The sequence below is a fragment of the Patiria miniata genome, unplaced genomic scaffold (genome assembly GCF_015706575.1).
Source record: "Patiria miniata isolate m_02_andy unplaced genomic scaffold, ASM1570657v1 HiC_scaffold_10, whole genome shotgun sequence".
NCBI lineage: Eukaryota > Metazoa > Echinodermata > Asteroidea > Valvatida > Asterinidae > Patiria > Patiria miniata.
In genome coordinates this window covers 19,286,373-19,305,844 of record NW_024037048.1, presented here as the reverse complement: position 1 = coordinate 19,305,844, position 19,472 = coordinate 19,286,373, and the positions used below count along the sequence as shown (strand labels likewise).

The 19,472-nt window shown below is 39.8% G+C and overlaps 1 protein-coding gene across 2 annotated transcripts in view; it reads left to right on the top strand.

Moving 5' to 3' along the window:
• Positions 1-14,390: 14,390 nt before the first annotated feature.
• LOC119739524 (intraflagellar transport protein 56-like) overlaps positions 14,391-19,472 on the top strand; it is a 29,464-nt gene continuing 24,382 nt past the window's right edge. The window contains exons 1-2 of one of the 2 annotated variants that reach the window (XM_038214517.1): positions 14,391-14,429; positions 18,106-18,166. The gene's annotated coding sequence lies outside the window, so the exon portion shown is untranslated. Of the gene's footprint in view, positions 14,430-16,807; positions 16,989-18,105; positions 18,167-19,472 lie in introns of those variants that run through there. The other variant, XM_038214509.1, reaches the window with a different exon arrangement.

Here is a 19,472-nt window from a genome sequence, read left to right as displayed (position 1 = left end):
AGCATCCAGGTTTTGGACAGCTCCTTAATCCATCTCAGGCTCTCAGTCTTTGGGCTTCTTGTTCAGGTACGGAATGACCTCCACGTCCAAGCAGTTGATGCGGAACTTGCTGAGCATGTTGGCCATGTTCATCTTCTCCCTGTCCATTTGCTCCTTCTTGCAGTGGCGGCAAAGACGTGCAGCCTGCATTACTGGGGGGGGTTCACAAACAAAAATTATACAGAGCATTATTTCCCTTTGACATAAAGCATGTGTTTCCTTCAACATGCAGCCATCCAGAATAACTGAGAGATCTCTGAAAGGCTCCCTGAAATGAATAGGACACTGAAACAAAATAATAAAGCCAACCAAGAACAAAAAGTGTGGTGTTTCTATTAGGCCAAAAAAAAAAAATTCGGTCTCTGGTCGGCGCGCGCGTCGATTTTAATCATGCGCGTCAATCTTTTTTTCCCAAAATGTTTCGCGGTAGCTCCGACAGCGCCCTCTATTGCCGCATCTCCTCAATTTTTTTTTAACAAAGAGCACCAAGGAATGGGAAATTGCTAGAGAGCACCATCGAGAGCACCAAGGCAAATTATGGAGGACACCAATGTACATGAGGACACCAAAAAAGCAAAATAGTAACCCCACCTTGGGCCAAGTTCGCGCAAGGACTATAGTTGACCAATGGTTAACTAACGTTTGCCCGAACTCTGTCTAGTCGACGGTGATTGACTACGCTAGTCGACTATTTGGAACCAGCCTACTGGGGTTGGTTGCTTCGCTGGTAACCAATAGCCGTGCGTATTCATAACGCTAGCAGAGAGCCAGGATCCAGAAGTTTTGCGATGACATTTTGACCAGCATTTGACTAGAGACGTTCGCACGTTGCTATCAGTGCGCAGGCGTAAGGTACGTCACAAATCAACCACTAGTTGACTAATGGTCCTTGCCCGAACTTGGCTTATCTGTACAATCCAAGCTTGGAAAAAAAAAATACTCATCCCCCGGTCAATTCCGGAACTTTGGTCTGACCAGAGACCGAATATTTTATGTTTGGCCTTAGATATAAAAAACAACTGTGTTTAACATCCAGAATAACCTGAGAGATCTCTGAAAGGCTCTGTGAAATGAATTGGACACTGAAACAAATATTAAAATAATATCGCCAACCAAGAACAAAAAGTGTGGTGTTTTCTATTACATATAAAAAAAACAACTGTGTGGTAGGGTAGGTAAAAATCTGTTTTGGGGGTTTGACATTTCTATAGCCTAAAAATATAAGGTGGGATGATAGTCATTAAAATTTACTTTTTTTCTCTATTTTGCATGCATTAGTTAACATGTGAATCATTCACACAGCAATAACTTACAATCAGCACTGCTCCGCATATGAGAAGGCTTGTGCTCTTGGTGATATGGGAGACGAAGTGAACCAGGGCAGGCCTGCATCCAGGGCGACCAGTCAATGCAATAATCTGTGGCCTGTACAGGGAAATACAACAATCCACAAATTGAAAGGAAGAGGGAATAGAACCTGGGACCTCCGGATTGCCGTTCCAGTGCTCTACCAACTGAGCTACCAAGCTCCATCGTGTTTAGTCTCCCACTTTGTCAATGTCTATGTTAAGAATAGGCATTGGTCAGAGTTGTAATGACTCGAGTCGACTCGAGTCACAATTTTATGCAGAATTTATGTACACGTTACTTTGCGAATACAGTACGGTACAGCAGCCGCTTGTAGTGTACAAACATACAACGTGTCACAGACTCCCGCCTTGTGGTTCTGGAACGCACAAAATAACATTCTGGAACCGGACTTTAAACGCATTTTCCAATCCGTGGTTTCATCATTGGCTTTGAGCGATTTCTTATTAAGCTATAGGATTCCAATGCCGTCTAAATGTATACCCTCCTTTTTAAAAATTAAATAGATACTTGCCCACTTTTAAAAATTCAGAAATATGTGTATAATGCAGTTTGGTTTTAATGTTGTCAGCGATCAGCAACACCTCATGTGCAAGATTGTGCGGTTCAGTTTCTAAAGAATGAGTGTCATATTTGGTAGAATTCTGTATTCCATTGTACAACACTGTATTTATTCCTGGATGAATCCATACAACCATAGAGTGCTGGGCGGTTTGGGGCGGTATAAGGAGTAACAGGCAGGGCACTTTGAGGGGCAGGGACTAATGGCTTCATTGGATTATGCTTAGTGCTTTTTTTAATCATTTGGATAATGGCTAAGTGAACATGCTTCTATAGACGAGCTACGTTCATTTATCATTGATTATCTGGTGATCCTAAATTGAAGGTTATGCGACTCTGCAAATATCACAAGAAGGAAGATTGTGTTGACTTACCAATGGCTATGCAGGCAGCTGTGATAAAGAACGCCAGGATGTGGGCTCTACGTGGCTCATCCCCCGGCCTAGAACCAACAGCACAGAACTCCATCTTGGGCACAATCTTGTCCTTGTACCAGCCTTCAGAAAAAGAAAAATAACAGTCAATTGTTATTTAATGATCGTTAACTTGGTTATCGTTAAGATCGGAGTAAACCTGAAGTTAACACAACCTAGATATACCTCACGGTATACCAAACGTTAAATCTGTCACCGTGGCAGCAAGGAGATTTCCACCTTTCTAATTGGACACTGAAACATATAATAAAATAATCAGGCAACCAAGAACCAAAAAGTGTGGTGTTTTCTACTACATACAAAAAAACAACTGTGTGGTAGGGTAGGTAAAATCTGTTTTGGGGGTTTGACATTTCAATAGCCTTAAAATATAGAATGGGATGATAGTCATTAAAATTAATTTTTTTCTCTACTTTAATTTGCATGCATTAATTAACATGTGAATCATTCTGCCGACTACTGACCAACTTACACAAAAATAAATATAAAGTTTATAGTTTTCACTGTGGAGGGGGGGGGGGGGGGTGCTTGATCCCAAGGAGGAGATTCTACCTTCTCTTTGAGCATGGTGACTTCTTCCTTGCTGATCTTCCAAGGAAACTTCTCCGTGGTCTCCAGGCTGCTTCCTCATCCAGCATCCAGGGTTTGGAGAGCTCCTTGATGATTGTGTTGGTCTTGATCTTACCCAACCAACAGAACAGAACTCCATCTTGGGCAAAATCTTGTCCTTGTACCAGCCTTCAGAAAAAGAAAAATAACAGTCAATTGTTATTTAATGATCGTTAACTTGGTTATCGTTAAGATCGGAGTAAACCTGAACTTAACACAACCTAGATATACCTCACGGTATACCAAACGTTAAATCTGACACCGTGGCAGCAAGGAGATTTCCACCTTTCTATGAATATGCCTTTGAATGAGCATGACGACTATTTATAAAAGATATAGACATATATCATACTCGGCAATAGGGATAGTCAGTGGAAAGAACTTAGGACAGGTGTGTACAAAGTTACGCGCAAGACTCAGACTTGTTTTAAGCGAATTACTGAGAAGACGACCATAATTATTGGTAATGAGGATACTTTTATTATGGAGTAGATTAACCATCTTGGTTAGGGGGATATTTTTTAGAAGGGAATTATGGAGGAGACTAACCATCTTGGCAAAGGGGGTTTTTTTCTTAGAAGGGAACTATGGAGGAGACTAAACCATGCTTGGCTCGGAGGGTGCTTTTTTTGAAGAAAATTATGGAGGAAACTAACCATATTGGCTTGGAGGATATTTTTTTAGGAGGAGGGAATTACCGAGGGGACTAACCATCTTGCCTAGGAGGATATTTTTTAAAAGGGAATAATGGAATAGACTAACCATCGTGGCTAGGAGAATATTTTTTTAAGAAGGGAATTACAGAGGAGACTAACCATCTTGGCTAGGAGAATATTTTTTAGAAGGAATTATGGAGGAGAGGAACCATCATGGTTAGGAGGATATTTGTTTTAGAAGGGATTTATGGAGAAGACTAACCATCTGGGCTAAAAGGACATTTTTAGAGGGAATTTATGGAAGAGACTAACTATCTTGGCTAGGAGGATATTTTTTTAATAGGGAATTATGAAGAACACCAAAGATTTTAGGTTGAAAATGGACTGGAATATTGATGTTTAATATGTCGAGTTCCACTTGGCAAATAAAATGAACTACTTAAGGGTTGTTCATTTGCACTGAAAGTGATCAATACTAATATTTGAAAAATAACCCACCAGAATGTCAAAGGTTCGACACAATTAACAGATGTTGCAAGACTGGACTTAAAATCACACAAACCAGGGACTAAGCGTAAAGTGGATACTGGTAAAGCTTTAAGTGTATTGTCTCCATGCATGGACAAAAGAGGGCGCTTTATCAAACAAGCAGAGGCCGGAATGAGGGACACTTCACTGGTTCACTCATGCTGGTTATCGTGTATTTGGTACCAGCATTTATAAGCCACGATGGCGCCCTAATGGCCCTTGTTTGTTTTTTCCTTGGGCTTCTTGTTCAGGTCCGGGATGACCTCCACGTCCGAGCAGTTGATGCGGAACTTGCTGAGCATGTTGGCCATGTTCATCTTCTCCCTGTCCATTTGCTCCTTCTTGCTCGTGGTGGCAAAGACGCGCAGCTTGCATTTCTCCCAGTTGGATTTCATGGAGATGAGGTGAGGGATGAGTAGGGTCAAGCCTGGGGGTGGTGGAGGGGTGGGGGCGGAGGTTGGGGGGGGGGGGGGGGGTTCACAAACAAAAATGATACAGAGCATTATTTCCCTTTGACATAAAGCAAGTGTTTCCTTAGACATGCAGCCATCCAGAATAACCTGAGAGATCTCTGAAAGGCTCCCTGAAATGAATAGGACACTGAAACAAAATAATAAAGCCAACCAAGAACAAAAAGTGTGGTGTTTTCTATTAGGCCAAAAAAAAAAGTCGGTCTCTGGTCGGCGCGCGCGTCAATTTTAATCATGCGCGTCAATCTTTTTTTCCAACAGCGCCCTCTATTGCCGCATCTCCTCAATTTGTTTTTAACAAAGAGCACCAAGGAATTGGAAATTGCTAGAGAGCACCATCGAGAGCACCAAGGCAAATTATGGAGGACACCAATGTACATGAGGACACCAAAAAAGCAAAATAGTACCCCACCTTGGGCCAAGTTCGCGCAAGGACTACTAGTTGACCAATGGTTAAAGGGAAAATACAACATTTGCAAACATCAAAAAATAAAACTACCAAATCATTTTGAAATACCTTGCTGGACTGTTAGTGAATAACAGTGTAAAGCATCCTGTAAAATCATGGCACCTGGTATACTGTCATTTTCAAGAAAAGTGGTATTTTTGTACCAATTTCCAACGCTGATCGGCCGATCAGCGTTGGAAAAACTGGCTTTTTTCCAAATACTGGCCCCAGTTGACCATCGCACTTGTTTGCAATCGATTACACACCTATGAACGGGTACAAGCCAGCTAGACTGGTTCCCTGACCTTACAATTCCCCAATATATGTAAACTGCTCTGTTTCTTCTTAAATGGAGTCAGGGAACCAGACTACAGGAAAATGATTGTTTTTCTTGGTTTTTATAGCATTTTCGAACCCAAAACCTCAAAAAAGTCAGTGTAACTATATTTGCTATATATTTCCAACCCCCAATTCCATCCATTTCTGAAAATTACAGCAAAAGCAAATGATGTATATTCCCTTTAACTAACGTTTGCCCGAACTCTGTCTAGTCGACGATGGTTGACTATGTAGTCGACTATTTGAAACCAGCTTACTGGGTTGGTTGTTGCTCGCTGGTAACCAATAGCCGTGCGTATTCATAATGCTAGCAGAGAGCCAGGATCCGAAAGTTTTGCGATGACATTTTGACCAGCATTTGACTAGAGACGTTCGCACGTTGCTATCAGTGCGCAGGCGTAAGGTACATCACAAATCAACCACTAGTCGACTAATGGTCCTTGCCTGAACTTGGCCTTGTCTGTACAATCCAAGCTTGAAAAACAAAAAAGCCACGTCCCTGCGTCAATTCCGGAACTTTGGTCTGACCAGAGACCAAATATTTTGTTTGGGTCTACATATAAGAAACAACTGTGTGGTAGGGTAGGGTAGAAAAATCTGTTTTGGGGGGGGGGGTTTTGACATTTCTATAGCCTGAAAATATAAGGTGGGATGATAGTCATTAAAATTTACTTTTTTTCTCTATTTTGCATGCATTAGTTAACATGTGAATCATTCTGCACAACTGACCAACTTACACAAAATAAAAATAAAGTTTATAGTTTTCACTATAGAAGGGGGGGGGGGGTGCTTGAGCGCAAGGAGGAGATTCTACCTTCTCTTTGAGCGTGGTGACTTCTTCCTCGCTGATCTTCCAAGGAAACTTCTCCGTGGTCTCCAGGCTGCTTCCTCATCCAGCATCCAGGGTTTGGAGAGCTCCTTGATGATTGTGCTGGTCTTGATCTTACCAAACCCACCAATCTAGACGAAAACCAATCAGGGAGGAAAATTTGAAAGCATTGGTCTGAATAAATTGTGTCCAGGTCTTGAAAAAAGACCAACGTTAGTGCTGAAAAAAAAGCGCGAAAAACCTGGACAAATCTGGTTTAATGATCTTGTTAAACATTTTGCAACTTTGACTTAATTTTTAAAAGACCTGCTTGCATTTTACTCAAACTGTTCATCAAAATTCATTCCGCAAAGTCTTCTTCAAGTACTCATCTGTGAGTACACATTTCGGTACTCAAAATACTCATCGAAATATTCATTAAAATAATTCACCAGGGGTACACAAGACTTGTAGAAAGGTACTCAACTAATACAAAACCTCAGGATTCATTGAAAACAAATGAATCGACTCATAAAGTAGTACTCAGTAAAAAGTAGTCTACTTGTCAAAACAAATGCTCAACTCATACTCGACTGATATCGCAGACTGCTTCACTCGTCAAGCAGACTCGACTTAAAAGACCGAAATTATCAAACAGTACCTCAACCCATTTACAACTGGTGTTCCAGAGTCCCTAACTTAACTTAACTAAACTCAACTTTAATAGATTCAAGTTTCAAACACAGGCAAAGTTCTTGTATTAATTTTCCATTGATTAGACGCTGGAGTCATTCTGAACGACTGCAACACTCAATCTTTGGACGACTTTCATGTGTAGTTGCTCCTCAATGTTTCAAACGTCAAACTTAATTCAACTCTTTGGAATAATTTAGTTCGGCACTTCTCTGAATGCTAGTCTGAAACGCATGTAGTTGTCAAAAGGTACACAACTCATCAAAATGCAGACATTACGAATTTCTCCCATTTAAACGAATCCGAGTTAGACCTTTCTAACTCGGAAAGAAAACATCCATTCCTAAGTGACAGCTTCCCCCAATGGACATAAATTTAATACCCCCTTGTGGTGGTCAGCCCAAGTATATATGGCCTATTGACCTCTATAGGTACACCATATGCCACGTGGGTAACGAGTAATTGACTGATTTGTTTCATCCACTGATGGTAGTGGTCACTATTGCAAACCACCAGCTTTATGTGTAGGATTATAAAAATTGACTAGAAAACCTTGAAGACAAAACGGGCAGGAAAATTCTCCATTGGAAGTCGGGTTCAGGCGATTGATGAGTTAGAAAGATGGTGTGCTGCTAAGGTACATGTAGTCAGAGATGATAATGATAGGAGTCATCTAGTGAGTTTTACGGGATATATCCTGGAGATGATATCTGGGTGGATGAGGATTCGATTAGACATCCAATACTTCACTATGAAGAGCAACAGAGACGTAAGTAACATGTTGAAAAATAACATCTCATACATTAATTAGTTGTAGGCATATCAACAAACTGTAAATGAGTGGATATTTCACCCCTTCTCATATACTCAATCAACTTGATTGGAAAATAAATATCTAATCAACAAAAGGATACTTGAAATTTATGAATACCAACAATTAACATCTGACGCAGAGTTCACGATGAACAATCTTATGTACCGTATCAAAAGAAAAACCCCAATTTGATAGGATCAGTAAAATGGCATCATTTTATTTATTTACTAGTAGGCCTAAGCAACATTTTGCATGATGGATAAATATTTCCTGTGAAATTTGTTGTCATACAGAATTCTTACATGTATTTTCTTTATCAGAACAACATAAAGGCTATGAAACCCCAATAAACCTAATAGAAAAATATTGGAAGGTTGTCTCGTATTGGTCAACTATGATCATGTACATGAATATCACAAAATGCCATTTTGAAGCAAGGTTAACAATAATATGACATTTTATGTTTGCATCTAGACCTTTCTGGCAGAACAAGGTTAACCAAACATCTCAGTGCATGAATACATGTACACCAAAATTCCCCAATAAATACCAAAAAAAATACACCCCTACGTTTGAATATTTTGCTTTCGGTGAACATACAGCTTTACGTTTGAATATGTTACTTTTGGGTGAATGTTATCCTGATGTCAATTATCATCATTACAGAAAGCTGCAGGCAAGCCTCCACCAAAAGAAGACAGTGTAAGACTAAGAGGAAACACTTGCAGTTTTTGAGAGAGTGCCAGCAAGACGATCTGGTTGAAACAGTTGATGGCAGGATGATTTGAGGAATGACAATATTCAAACAGTGGATCCCTTCAAAAGGTTTATTTTCCTGCAAGACAAAGCTGCAGTAAGCCTTGATAACATTTCATTGCCAGGTAAAGATTACTCAGACCAATTTTTGTAATGAATCAAGAGACAGTAAACTAATGGCAAGTTGACTCTGTAACGGTCATGATTAATTGAATGGTTGTTACCTGGTATACAGTTTTTTAAGGCAACCCTAAGGGACAGTCAACAAAAGTGTACCATGTCCTCGTCAATGAGCAAGAAAAAATCAATTCCAAGAAATTTCCAGATATTGTAAGATATTCGGTTGCAGAAAACAAATTCATCTTTGATGCATTATTGAAAGCTAACGATTGCATGCCGGACCTAACAAACTACTCAGGAAAAACTAATCAGCAACCAACACTTCGTGACAAACATTTCTGTAAGAAAACACGTATGATAAGTCTCATTAAAAAAACAAAGAAAAGCACATGTAAATCAAAACAGTCTCAGACTTTTTTAAATTTGCGTAAAATAAAATACTTTTTTCAACATTAAGATTGTAAGGCTTACAATCTTAATGTAAAAAGTATTTTATTTTACGCAAAATCAAAAAGAAAACATAATTTAAGTACTCACAAGGTTTCATTCCCTGAACAAGCAAAGTTATTTCTGCAAAGAGTATTCAGAGCTGTCTAATATTGAAGAACACAAATATCCTGAAATGTGGAAAGCTGGCTGAGCATCGAACAGAAAAAGCAAACAACTACAGTAGACGATAACAACTCGGCTGTTGCTCATTTATACAAAACTCTTTAATTTAAAATTCTGAACAAAGAATAGTTTCATTGTAATTAACATTTGGAATTATACGTCATAAAGCCTGATCTTTTGAAAAGGACAGAGATCGGAATGCATCTTAAAAGAAAAATCACATTGGTCAGTTCCAACCAAGTATATATTTTTTTATAACACCGATTAATCAACAGTCTACAGATGGTATTACTTTCTGAGTTTCAGGGCTAGCTGTCATGGAATTAACATGTGCCTTATACATGTACTTGTACATGTACATGTCCAAAGAGATTTTCCGTTTGAAATTTCGCAGGATATTTATAATGCAATAATTCTGGTTTTGTTGCTTGGGGTAGTGCAAGTGTACATTGCTTATTATAGACTTCATGTTCTACAAAAAAGGCCCTTATGAATCGTACCGTTGATTGTACTCATTCTAGCGAAGTATTTCACAAATGCAAGACTCTTAAGTCAGTGATATATATTGCTTGGGCTTGGAAGTTTTATGAATCAATTTATTTTTTTTGAATTGATGTACTTTGTTTTAGAGTATCTTTACAATTAATGTTCATTATATACAGAGAATCTGGTGATTGTCTTTTCCCCATGTAGCTCAGACACTTAGTCATCATAGCGTCATATGGCCTAAGTTGTTGTAGATTTTAACCCTAAAAGTACCGGGTTATTTTGACCATCTCTCAGCCGGGGGGGGGGGGGGGGAGGATTCCGCCCCCCCCCCCCAGATCTCGGCCATCGAGTGACACATTTTTGAAACTCAGTACATGCATAGAGTAACTCTTCCTAAACATACCCAAGAAATTTCATGACTATGGGTTAATAAGTTATGGAATTATGGCTAATTAATTATTCATATGTACGAATGGCAATTGTGCTCTGTGTACATGACGTATATGGGAAAATTCAGTTTTCACGGCGCCTATAGCGCCGGACAATATTTTTCGCTACGCGGCAACCCGTGGTCCGATTTTTTCTGTTTTTGGTATCAAAAGATGCGCAAAGCTCGAGGCTAAAAAGTCATAAACAGCTCGGGTTGCGTAAAAAAACTTTTTGAGGCTATCACGGAAAATGTTGAGGGGGGGGGGGGCCGGATTCCGCCCCCGGCCCTTTTAGGGTTAAGAGATTTTAAGCGTGTCTTGTGTGTACATGTATTATGTTACAAAAATTATTTTCAATTATGCTCTTGTGTCTCTTCCTTTACTCTTTATGTGCAACTAATAATCCTTTTCCATGCTGCAACATCAATTTTGAACAATTTGCTGAGTTGGTTTTTTTTTGTAAAAACATAGAATTCATTTTGGATATTAACATGGCTCAATGCACATGAACTCCAGCTCCAATTAATGCACAACTAGACTTATGTGGTTTTAGAAATTACAAATGTAAACAAGTTAATTTGTTCGATTAAATTTAAAACAACATACTCTTCGAAATTTCACATAAAGAAAAAAAAATAGAAGAGCATCTTTGTACAGTTGGTTTCCACTTCATCATATCCATTTTATTTGCATACGTGTTGTGGTTCTCCATGTTTTGGGTTGCTTTATTTTATTTTACTCTACTGTTTTAGACCTCCACAAACTGTTGTAAGGGTTTGCTTTTTTGAAAATAAACTGAACAACACGTGAAGTTACATTTTTTAAACCATCATCAGTGACCTGGGTCCCTATTTTAAATACCTAAGTTTAAGTTATTGTGCAAGTTTTGATTTGTAGTATTGCCTTACAGCACTTCTTCGGCACGGTTGTGCATGTTAGCAAAACTGCTTTGTGTATGTAATACTTGCATAATTAAATGTGCCACATCTTTGATTTTATGTAAAGTGCGCCAACAGTTTATTCTTTGCAAATAAAAAACTTCATTAAACATTCAGTTGAATGGGAACGAAATATTTGTTTAAAAATGTTGTTGTTTTAGCACTTTAATCAGTTGTACATCATTCGTTTTTTTTATGGAGTCAAATATACCTTGATGTCTAAATCGAAGAATGCTGTATCTGTCATCAAAATGGATCATTGAAGATTGTAAAATTTTGGGACACAGACATACGTTTACCCCTTTGAGGATACCCCCTCCCCTCCGGACCTGCCTACGATTGGGCCTAGTTCTAAGTGTTTAATTTTGATGATGACTCTGCAGTATTAAATGGTAAATGATTGAACTTGTATAAAATAGGCCTAATTTTTTTTACTTTTAGCATTCATTTCACTGTGTTAAAAAACCCTGAAGTTAAAACTTTCTCGGCAAATTTTTTGAGTGCATATTCAGTACTGTATGTATGTGTACAATGAAGGGAAACCTGCATCAAATACTACCAACAATTTGTGTATGCACAAATCCTATCTGTATCTGTGCATACTACATTGTGTACAGTGTGGGCCACTTATTATAATAATTTGCCCTCCAGTTGGTGTGGAAACTCTCAGAGGAGTGCTTATTACTGTGTAGCTTGAACTTAGCTGACCCAGAGTCAGTGCATGGTAGTTTGGCATTACCATGCCCCCAGACCACCTGTTGGTGACCTAGGTTGACTGTGGACATATCACAATGGCAAGTTTTAGGAGGCGTTGAGTGATTAGACTGATACTTATGCCCATAGGAGACATGTTCCCATTAATCTTCTCTTCGAAAAGGATGTGGGATTTTGAGAGAATTTTAAATGGGAGAAATTCGTAATGAAACTTGAGCTATCCACGCATACTCAGGTCTGACCCTGATCCCCCTCATAAGCCTACCTGCATGAGTGCCTGTGCCCGGTTCTTAGCGTAGGGCTTGCTACCATGGCTGGGAATTGATCTTCTGAACATCCACCCATTTCTCCTGAGAGTCTGTCAGAAGCTCCATCCAATGTGTACTCTGCTCACCCTGTATGAAAGGCGGGACAAAATGTTTCCCCTTAAAGCTTAGCATCTATATTTACTAAAGAAATTAATACTCTACTAAAAATAATAATAAAAAAAAAATCTTTCTCTCAAATTGTTCACATAAAAAAGACAAATCACCCACTCTTTATCATGACATTTATACGGTAGGTGTTCAGGGAAAATATTTAGTTGGTGAATGGTGGGTTTTCTCCAATTTTGTAAAATTGGCTCTTATCTGCTTTTGCAAATGTACTCTTCAAATGCTCTGCCTACTAATTGACTAGGCCTAATTAGTGTGAATAAAAAGTCTAGAGTTTGACGTGACTAACGTTATCAGGCTGTCAGGTTTAAATCGAGTTGTTGTCTGCATGCGCTATAGTCCATGCATGTGTAGTCGGACAATAATGGGATATCATCAAACAACAGGCGGCGCCCTTCACAATTAACGGTGTCAAGTGACTGAACAAAAATAAAAACGGATAACGAAACCATTTCCCAATTCCTAAGCAAAAAAGAAAAACGGATAACGAAACCCACTTCCCCAATTCCTAAGCAAAAAGAAAAACGGATAACGAAACCAATTCCCATTTCCTAAGCAAAAAGAAAAACGGATAACGGACTTCGAGTCCAAAATCCATTCTCGACACTGGACAGCAAAACGGGTAACGAATAACGATTCCCATTTCCCTATTCGACAACCAAACGGAAAACGAATAACGATTCCCACTTTCCTATTCGACAGTTAAACGGATAACGAATAACGATTCCCATTTCTCGACTCGAAAGCAAAACGGAAAACGAATAACCGAGAAAGGAATTGACATTTCTCAATGCATGATGGGAAAATTCGGACTTCGAAACTTTTTCGCAACCCTGTCCCCAGGGTTAACTTTATGTCGTAACTTTCTTTCCTGTATTAAGTACCTGTCAGTGCGTACCGCTCAACACTACGTAAACGAGATTGTATTTGACACCGTTAATTGTGAAGAGCGCCACCTGTTGTTTGGTTTTCCCGATAATGTATGTGGCGGTGTCGTGCCAAAAACCGTCCGGTGCCAAATAGTGTCCGCTGAGCATGCGCAGTCGGCGCCAGACACTATTTGGCATGTAATACATGCCAAATAGTGTCCGATGCCAAATAGTGTCCGGGCGCCGTCGCACTAACACAAGGGCGCACGTACGTCCTGCCGGACACTTATTTGGCAGGAAAATCGCCGGCGGACAGTATTTTGCAAAGGTGAATCGGACAATATTTGGCAGGGCGGGGAATCAGACAGTATTTGTTGGCAGGAAAAATCGGACTATATTTGGCAGGAAAAATCAGACAATTTTTTTTTGCAGGGAAAATCGGACAGTATTTTGCAAGGGGGAATCGGACAATATTTGGCAGGGGGAATCGGACAGTATTTAGCAGGAAAAATCGGACAGTATTTGGCAGGAAAATCGGACACTATTTGGCAGGGGGAATCGGATAGTATTTAGCAGGGAAAATCGGACAGTATTTGGCAGGGGGGTCGAACAGTATTTGGCAGGAAAAATCGGACAGTGTTTTGCAGCCGGGAAAAATCGGACAGTATTTTGCAGAAAAATCGGACAATATTCAGTGGCAGGGTGAATCGGACAATGATATTTGGCAGGGGGAATCGGATAGTATTTAGCAGGAAAAATCGGACAGTATTTGGCAGGAAAATCGGACAATATTCAGTGGCAGGGGGAATCAGACGATATTTGGCAGGGGGAATCGGACAGTATTTAGCAGGAAAAATCGGATATTTGTTTCGCAGAAAATCGGACAATATTATTTTGGCAGGAAAAATCGTGCGTACTGCACTGCACGCCAAACAGGTGAACTGACGCGAAAAAAAAACCACAAACATTTTGCACAAATATAATTTTGTTTAAACTATTAGGGAAACCATGTAAATAGTTATCACAGATAACAAGGAAAACGTTAAAACAGATTGTAAAAAGCAAATTCAAGTGAAAGAAATCTTATCTATACGACGTCTTGACAGCTCGTAACAGCAAGGCACGCAATAGGATGCACGCTAAGCGCGGACACTATTTGGCAAGCTTCCGTAAACAATGTGACGTCATGGGCGCATGGCCAATCAGAGCGCATTATGCTAATTAGCGGACACTATTTGGCACCGGACGGTTTTTGGCACGACAGCGGTAGGCTAGGCCTGTACACCAAGCATGTTTTGTCAGGTAAGCCTGGACTATTTACTTGTCAAATTAAATTCTTCCTTCCTTTCGGCGTACTGGAAAGATTCCCATATCTGGACATTACTCATTTCTCCCTTTAGTGATTTATGCCACAATTCCGTTTAAAATGTCCAAAAATATTGGATTTAGCAGGGAAATTTGTTACCTAAAAACTATAGTCGGAGTCCCTTATCGCGGCATCCCTTTATCGCGGCATCCCTTTATCGCGGCATCCCTTTATCGCGGCATCCCTTTATCGCGGCATCCCTTTATCGCGGCATCCCTTTATCGCGGCATGGAAAATTTCTCCTTTTGTGTTGACTAAACTCCTTGAAGTGGCGATTTTTATCCAGGTCCTCCAGGCCATAAGGACTTACTGCCGAGTCGTATTTAAAAAAGGACGATTAAAAAATGTTGTTTTTTGGGACTTTTAACGATTTTTAATAAATATTTAGTCACATTTTCCAAAACCTGCAAATTTTCCCTCACCGTCATGACCGTGTCTGCTAAACCTAAAAGGTACCGTCTATTAATTTTAACATAAATCATTAATGGTGCTCCGTCCATGAAAGTTCCATTGTCTGGTTCCCCTTCTACAGCTGCAAACACAAAATGAAGTCGAATGACGATAATTCCACCGCGGAATCATAAAAACTTTTACGGGATCAAAATAAGGACAGCGCGTAAAAAAATAAAACGGCACACCGTGTAAAGTGAATGGCGCCCCCAAACACCAATCAGTAGACGTTGTCACAGTAATTTTTCTTCTCCTTTCGGGGAAGGGCAGGGTTTTAAGAAATCATCCTGCAGGGCTATAGTCTTTAATCAACTTAAACGTTACAGGGAAAATATCAGACTTTATTCAGGGGATGTTTTGGTAAAACATTCACTATGAAAAAAAAAGTTGAGATTATTATAAAAACCACAATTCCCATAATAGGGAGTCCACCTCCATTCGCACATTCCGAGCATGTCTTTTCACAGGCATTTGAAAAGGAAGAGTTATACAACCTAAGAGACAGGACAATTCGGGAAGGTTAGCGGGCAATCTCCATTCCAAACAAGAAACGTGATAAGTACCGCGATAATACGGCGTTCCATCCTACATGCTTACTGCCACTGCCAGCATCCTACTGTCTGAAAAAACACCACGGAGACATTTCACTAAATGTCCAGAACTCCAGGTATGGAATCTTTCCGGAGTATTTTTTCCTCCATCCCTCCTCCTAACCCTCCTCGCTCCTCCAAAATCCTCCTGGCGGTTTTGGAGGATTCTAGAGGATTGAGGATGAATGGTGATTGAAGCACATGAGGATTCTAGAGGATTGAGGATGAATGGTGATTGAATCAAATGAGGATTCTAGAGGATTGAGGATAAATTGTGATTGAATCAAATGAGGATTCTAGAGGATTGAGGATGGTGATTGAATCAAATGAGGATTCTAGAGGATTGAGGATGAATGGTGATTGAAGCACATGAAGATTTTGAGGATTGAGGATGAATGGTGATTGAAGCACATGAGGATTCTAGAGGATTGAGGATGAATGGTGATTGAAGCACATGAGGATTCTAGAGGATTGAGGATGAATGGTGATTGAATCAAATGAGGATTCTGGAGGATTGAGGATGAATGGTGATTGAATCAAATGAGGATTCTAGAGGATTGAGGATGAATGGTGATTGAATCAAATGAGGATTCTAGAGGATTGAGGATGCATGATTGAATCAAATGAGGATTCTAGAGGATTGAGGATGAATGGTGATTGAAGCACATAAAGATTTTGGAGGATTGAGATGAATGCATTTTGTGGCAGGACTGTCTGATGATTTTGAAGGATTTGGCGTTGGTTATCCTTCATTTAAACACGAGTGCAAAATTGTGGGATGAGGAGGATTTTGGAGGATTGACGATGAATGCATTTTGAGGCAGGACTGTCTGACAATTTTGAAAAATTTAGGCGGAGTTGCAAAATTTTGGAGGATTGAGGATGGTTCCAAGCAAAGGGCCTAGGGGTTATTAATGTTTTAATTGCATACATTGTTAGACTTTCTTTTTATAGCTCCATGATTGTATAGTCATTCTTCCAGAACTGTAAGTGTAAGGGTTTTAAACTAAGTTCAGGAAGTATGGTCAGGCCCTACAGGCCCCATTTTTATCGTTTGTAAATTTGTCAATTTTTGGGAAATTGTTCTAAAATTTCACAGTAATTATTGTCAACCAAATTCTTCAAACAATGCATTTTCCAAAAATAGCAGATGAAAACAATATTTGAACTAAACCTTAAGAATTAGAAGGTAAAGATGTTAAAATAACTTGTTTTTCTTTGTTTCTTGAAGTTGACAGAGTTTGAAGGTTCTACAAGGATGTCAACTGTGGAGCACATACAGGATGCAGAGCACAGTGATGACGTATCACCATGGCAACGCATACCGCTCAACATCACTTGAATGAGATTGTACCTGACACCGTTAATTGTAAAGAGCGCCACCTGTTGTTTGGTTATCGATCAACATTATGCAGCAGATAATGCAGCGGTAGGCTATATAGGCCTGTACGTCAGGTAAGTCTGGACTATTTATTTCTCAAAATTCAACTTCCTTTCGGCGTACTGGAAAGATTCCCATATATCTGGACATCACTAATTTTCCCTACAGTGACCTATATCACCATTAAAAGGGATAATGTGTCCAAAAATGTCGGATTTATATCAGGGAAAAGTTGCTACCATGCCTACTGAGAAAACATGTCAAAGGACATTTCCTAGTCTTTGTTGGTCAGTGACGTCTGAGGTATGGGAGTCTTTCCAGAGTATTTTTGAATGCTTTGCATACATTGTGGGTAAGACCTCTTTTTATAGCTCCATGATTGTATAGTCATATAGTCAGCAGGGCCAGGGCCTATTGTTTTTAGTTCACCGCACCTACCCCAATTAAGAACCCAGTATCAATGCACACATATAATGGTGTTCCCTAACGTGGCGCACTGCGACTTTTCTCCTGACTTTCCTCATGCACGGTGTGCCAAACTTCTTTGTTGATAAACTTCAAATTCATTCAGTTGTTACTGGTAGGGCCTACTTTTTCAATAGTGTTTGCCATTTAACTACTATAGTACTGTAAACAATTTCACTGTCATACAATTTTGAGCAAAATTTATAAACGGTGGCGTCCGGAAATTGGGCCAAAAATCAGCTTAGTGTTCCCTAACACAGCGCACTTGCGTAAATCTTGGAAAATTCCAGGTTAACACTAAAAAGGTTATTTAAAGTTAGCAAATTCTTAATTAATAAATGAATATATCTCTACTTTACCCAACTAGAAGTATGTTAGTTAGAACATTATTTTCTTATTTGTGGGTGAGTATATCAGTGGTGAGTTGAAGGTAGATTGTTTCTCGATGATAATTTGAGTTAGAAATATGATTCGGGTTTGTAACTTCAGGGGTTGCCCTTCAGGAAAATCAAGTTTGGATTGATTTGGGGGTCAAAAGGTCAAAGGTCAATGTCATTGGTCAAGGTCTAGGTCATTCCATTGACCAGTATTAACTATTGTACTACATGTACTTGTAATTTTGCACCTTATATCAACAAACTCAGGCCGAGGGGTTCCAACAGCACCGCTGTATTTTTTTAGGAAAGTTGCAGTAATGTTTATTGATTCATTTTATTTCATTAACAGCTTTGAAAATGGAGTTGAGGCCAGACAGACAGGGGGCATAGGACTGCATATTTGCTCTCAGGTAATTTTATCTAATGCATTTAGTGTTAAAAACTATTCGTTTTTGAACTTTTCTCCAAAAACCTGACAATATTTATTGCCAATCACCCTCTATTATTCAGGACCAATTTTTTTTTTGGAATTATTCTTGACCATTCTCTTTATTTGGTGAACAATTTTGACCATTGTCTGACTAAAGGCGTTTGCATGTTGATATTAGTGCTCAGGCATCAAATTACGTCAGGAATCGACCACTAGTCTCGCCCCAACTTGCTCATAGTTGTTTCTGTGGCATGGTTTAGCTGTATTTGTCCTTTTTTGGGGGGGGGGGGGGAAGTAGTGCAGGTGGGAAAATTATCAGAAAAACTAAGATGACATTTTTGTATGTTTACGTTTCTAGAGTTACTTCTACAACGACGATAGGTTCAACTACAACTATGCGCAGGCCAAAGCCACAGCAGGCAACTACAAGGAAGCACAGGAGGTAGGTTGGACTCCCAGACCCAATTTTCATTGTTGCGCCCTCAATAGTTGGCCAGTCATGGCGCAGTGACTCGTCATGGTGCCTGAACTAGTCATGGTGCCTTTCATTTGCAAACATCAAAAACCAAAACTACCAAGTTATTATGAAATACCTGACTGTTAGGGAATGATAGTCTCAAGCATCCTGTGAAATCACGGCACCTGGTGTGCTGTCATTTCCAAGAAAAGTGGGATTTTGTACCGATTTCCATCGATGGTCGGCCCTGTTGAGAAAGAAGCCCGACTTTCTGTCTGTTCTCATCCATAAACTGTTGCCGTATACCTAGATGTAGAACAAAAAAAGATATTGCAATAGCTTGTTTTCCCACGTGCTGCATCTCTTTGGAATCCTTGCCTGGTGCTTATTTCCCTCCAACCTATGATCTGTCCTGATTCAAGAGGAGTGTGGAGTGCTGTGGCCTCGTGGTTAAGGGCGTTGGATACGTGGTCTGCGTTAAAGCTGCAGGTTGTGGGTTCGAGTCCAGCCTGGGGTCATGGTGCGTGTGCCCTTGGGCAAGGCACTTTGTTACTCATTGCTTCTCCCCACCCAGGAGTAATAGGCTCTCAGCTTTGGTCCAAAAAATGGGCCACCGGTACCAGACGATCGAAAAGAGCAATGCTCATAGCGATTTTTTGAAAGCACATCTAGAGATGGAGAATGTGTGATAGCTTTGCAGTGTGAGTGGTGGCAGTGTATCACTTTTGATTTGTGTTTCAAAATGCCGTCAATATGCTTGAACCTGATAAATTGTATGTTGTAACAAGCATGTTTTGGCTGCCATTTAAAAAAGAAAAAAAGGGATAGC